Source organism: Dioscorea cayenensis, unplaced genomic scaffold, assembly GCF_009730915.1.
Source record: "Dioscorea cayenensis subsp. rotundata cultivar TDr96_F1 unplaced genomic scaffold, TDr96_F1_v2_PseudoChromosome.rev07_lg8_w22 25.fasta BLBR01001356.1, whole genome shotgun sequence".
Classification (NCBI taxonomy): domain Eukaryota; kingdom Viridiplantae; phylum Streptophyta; class Magnoliopsida; order Dioscoreales; family Dioscoreaceae; genus Dioscorea; species Dioscorea cayenensis.
The window spans coordinates 73,061-78,038 of NW_024087747.1; the positions used below are offsets into that span (position 1 = coordinate 73,061).

The 4,978-nt window shown below is 45.7% G+C and overlaps 1 non-coding gene across 1 annotated transcript; it reads right to left on the reverse strand.

The window, feature by feature from the left end:
* Positions 1 to 928: 928 nt before the first annotated feature.
* LOC120256253 lies at positions 929 to 1,035 on the reverse strand. The gene has a single exon (XR_005535244.1). It is a non-coding gene; the product is annotated as a small nucleolar RNA R71 (small nucleolar RNA).
* Between the last annotated feature and the right edge of the window lie 3,943 nt (positions 1,036 to 4,978).

Here is a 4,978-nt window from a genome sequence, read left to right on the forward strand (position 1 = left end):
GGAACAATACCCGGGTACCCCATCTTTATCGATTGCCTTACCTTCTCTTTTACTTGTGCTCTCTTTCTTGTTGTTTTTACTCTTGATAATTGAATCTTGTCACACATATCACTATTCATATTCCACATTAGTTAAGAAATAATTTAAGTGTCTTTATTCCCTACTCTCTGTGGATACGATACCCACTCATCAAGTATTATTACTTCGACACCCGTGCACTTGCGGTGTACACGCATATTCAGACGTGCCAAGTTTTTGGTGCCGTTGCCGGGGAGTAGGCGTTTAGAGATACTTTGTACTATGTTTTTCTTAGCTATTCATTTATTCATTCTATTTCATATTTTCTTATTCTATTATCGTTCTGATTTTTGTTTCTTTTCTTTTGGTGCAGCTCCAGGTTATGACCCGAGGGAATCCCTCCTTACTAATTGAAGGAGATCCCGAGCTTGAATGTACACTTAGAAGAAAAAGGAAAGAACCCGTACAAGAACAGTCTAATCTAGCTGATTTGGAAGTAGAAGAATCTGAAAACATGGCAGAACAGAATGAGCAGCAGCGGACATTATCCGATTATGCCAGACCTTCAGTGTTGGGGATACAATCGAGCATTGTGCGTCCCCCGATTCATGACTCGTAACTTGAAATGAAGCCAACATTCATCCATATGTTGCAGAGAATCGCAGCTAGCTTCAATGGTTTTGGCCGATGAGGATCCAAACAGTCATATAGAGAATTTTTCTCGAGGGTGTGTGATATGTCGAAGATAAATGGGGTAACGGATGATGCCATCAAGTTGAGAGCCTTCCCATTTTCCTTGAAAAGGAGAGCGAAATAGTGGCTACACTCATTACCTAGAGCATCAATTACCACATGGGAGGAGATGGTAGAAGCTTTTCTTGGCCGTTATTTCCCTCCCGGAAAATCTGCAAAGCTTAGGAATGAGATCTCATCCTTTGTACAATTGGAATTAGAGTCTCTATTTGAGATGTGGGAAAGGTTCAAGGAGCTCCTGAGAAAATGCCAGCAACACAGATTCCTTGAGTGGATGATTGTTCAGACCTTTTACAATGGTCTGAATCTGAGTACAAGGCAACTCTTGGATGCGACAGCAGGAGGTACCTTAGGCAGCAAGTCCCCCGGTGAGGCCGTCAATTAATTGAAGAAATAGGGTTAAACAGCTACCAATGGAATGCCAGGGAGAAGGAAAAGGTGGCCGGTCTCCATGAGATAGATGCAGTGACTTTGTTGGCTGCTCAAGTGGAATCACTGACTAAGAAGTTGGATCTTCTAACTTCGAACAGAGTAGCGGCCGTGATTACTTGCACTGGGTGTGGTGGACGACATGCTCCCTCCAATTGCCCGATATCTATTGGTGATGCACCTTCGGTTGAGAACGTCGATTTTGTAGGTAATAACATGAGGACTCAAGGGAACCCATACAATAACACCTACAATACGGGTTGGAAGAATCATCCCAATTTCTCGTGGAGCAACCAAGGTCCACAAAAGGCCATGGGGCCACCGGGTTTCCAACAACAAGGCCCAAATGTGGAAAACAAAGTTTCAGGTTTGGAGACTCGAATGACCGATTTGGAAAAGGCCTTAACTAGATTTGTGCAATCGTCAAATACAAGGTTTGAATCAGTTGAGGCTACATTTTGCAACCATACCGCCTCCTTACATAATCTTGAAAATCAAGTGGGGCAGATTGCGAAGTCCTTATCGGAAAAGCCACATGGAAGTTTGCCGAGCAATACCTCGACCCTAGAGAGCATGTGAAGGCGATCACTTTGAGAAGTGGTTGTGAGGTCGACGGTAGGCTTCCGAGTGAGAAGTTAAATGAACACGCACCCAAGGTTATAGAGGTTGAAGAGGGAACAAGCAAAGAGAAGGAGGTTGCACCTTCACTTTTCAAGCCAAGGATCCCTTACCCCTCTATATTGAAGAATGACCAAGGGGATGAACAGTACAAGAAGTTCCTGAGTTTGTTCAAGCAACTCCACATACTTGGGAGGCCGTTTTTGTGGACTTCCAAGGTATTGATTGACATGGACGGCGGAGAGCTAACTTTGAGAGTTGGAGATGACAAGCTCACATACCGCCTTGCTGAAGCCATGAGGCATTCTCTTGATTTCGATGATACTTTGTACTTTCTAGACGCTACTGATGAGATTGTTGATGAATACATATAGGAGATGTTCAATCCGGATCCATACGAAGGCTTGTTCAACCAAGAGCAGGACAATGAAGAGATCATGATGCTTGGTTCGATGGAAGAAGTACCATCTACCCCGGGGATCTTGAAGAAGGTGCTCCGGAGATTGAAGAGAGCTAGGAGACGTTACCGGAAACACTCCAAGACTGTTGGAGACGTGCGTGAACCGAACAATTTGGGCGAACCATTTCAAGGCGGTCTCAAGCCCGACAATTCACCCTCTACCCTCAATAGATTTTGCTCATCATGTTTCCAAGCCATGGGTAAGAGGGAAACTTTCATCTATGAGCCACCGTGAGGTAAGACAAGGTACGTCAAGCTAAGTGATATTAAACAAGCGCTTCTTGGGAGGCAACCCAAGTGTTTACTGTTTTCTTAATTTGTTAGTTTAGTGTTTGCATGAATAAAGTGTTGAGTGTTGGTGTCTTGATTTTTATATACTTGTGCTAGGATTTTTATCGTGGGTTCTCAAGTTCATCGTGTGTTTTCATGTGAATTTAGCGAAGTTTTGGTCGTTTGAGCTATTTCTCATGTTTTTCACTAGTATAAATTGCATATTGCTGCAGGCTCTGAGTGTGTAAGCATGCTCAAAAATTTTCTGCAGAGCCTGCAGAGTTTTCTAAGTATCCAGGGAAAACACACGGCCGTGTGGAATTAACACACGGCCGTGGTTTTGTATTGCGAGCTCATCCAGAGAAGGCACAGGGGCGTGGACTCATCTCTGTGGATGACCATGCGATCCTCGCACACCCGTGGGTAATTTCCATACGGGCGTGTGAAGTCCTGCAGAGATTGACAGACTTTCCAGAAAGTATACAGGGGCGTGGACTCGCCCCTGTGGGCGACCTTGTGAAAATCACACGGGCGTGGGTAATTTCCACACGCCCGTGCGAATCTTTGCAGAGGAGCTCTCTCCATCCCGAGAAGACACAGGGGCGTGCGGCTACCCCTGTGAGTTGGGCTTGTGAATGCCCACAACCGTGTGGAATTTCCACACGGGCGTGCGGAACACTTAGTCATTTTTCTCGGATGTCCAGAGCAGCCACAGGGGCGTGCGGCTGCCCCTGTGAGTACGGCACACGGGCGTGGGTATTTCTAACATGGCCGTATATTTGCGTTTAGAGGCAGTGAGTGTTTTCTCGAGAGCACATAGGGGCCGTGCACCTTCCCCTGTGAAGCTTTCCCGTGGAGGTGCACGGGTGTGTGTAATTTCCGCACGCCTGTGTGGATGCGCCGAATTCCAAGAGACGCGAGGTTTTCTTTAAAAATGTTTGTGGATTCTCTTTTTCTTCATCTCTAATCACCCGAAAACTACTCCTGATCAACTTCTCGGCCCTTTACCGTTGTTTTGGAGGATTTTCTTTCACATTTCGTGCCGATTTTTGTAATACTATCATCTATTTTATTGGTAACCCTTCTTATCCTCTTTTCTTCGCGAATCCTGGTTTTTATTGGATTGAGAATCTTAAGTTGTGCCGGTTTTCATGATTTAATGTGTTATGCATGTTCGGGAAGCCCTTAGGGGCGGTTTTGAGTTGAATTTTTGGAGAATTGATGCACAACCGTACGGTTTTCACACCCCACAGATCCACACGGGCGTGGGTAATTTCCACAGGCCCGTGTGGAATTCTACAGTATGCTGTTCCTGAGTATTATTTAATCATTTCCTCCTCATTTGTCGCAGGAATGGCACCGCACTCGAGGAGGCACGAAGGCAAGCACCCTAACGAGCCTTCACCCGAGCTAGCACATATTATATTTCCGAATCCTGAGCATCAAGCTCATTTTGAGCGGCTATCGGAGCTTAGGTTGGGCCAATCACGCTTCGTGGACCTAAGTGTACTAAGTGGGGTCCAGAGAGGTGATGAGTTAATCAGGGAGTTGGAGGCGTTGATGGCCATAGGAGGCTGGCAGAGGTTATTGTCTATACGAGAGCCAGTTTTCAGGCCGCTGACTTTTGAGGTGCTAGCGTCTTTTGAGTTTGTGGATGACATACAGTTTAGAGTGTTCGGTCGTCAATTTGCTATGAGTATTTCTGAGTTTTCAGTTTGCATGGGCTTGTACGAAGAGGCATATATAGAAACTGAGTATGGACATCTACCAATTGATTACTTTGGTATCTTGAGTCCACAACAGGCTTACCAGGTTTTATGCGGACAGGGACAACATGAACAGGGAATATCCAAGGCCACATATCTGTCTCGGCTGAGCTACAGATATTTATTCACTGTTATTAGCAGATCTGTGGATAGCGAAGGTGATAACACTAGTACTCTAAGCCGACAGAGTTTGCTTTATCTGTATTTCATAGCTAAATCCGTGCCTGTTCATCTGGGGCACATTGTGGCGGATTACATGCAGTACCAGGGCCAGAACGGGAGAGTAGGAGTATTATTTATTAGTCCCTACATTACTAGACTTATTCTGGGGATGGGTCTCGGTGATGCTCTTCGGGAAACCGATCAGACAGTTATCTCCTCTCCGCTTGGACTCGATACTCTCAGGATGATGAGAGTGGTGCGCAGATATGGGCCTGGAGCATACATTTTAGCTACTACCACCACTGAGAGCACCGGTGGCTGTAGGGATGCAGCAGAGGGTTCTGCACCTACGGCGATTGAGACCTCAGGAGGCCTAGGTACCCTTTTAGGAGCATATGATCGTATTGAGAGGCTCGAGAGCACTGTGAATGTATTGCGGTCTGAGATCATTGAGATGCCGTCGATACAGTCAGTACAGTATGTCAATATGATGGCCCATTTC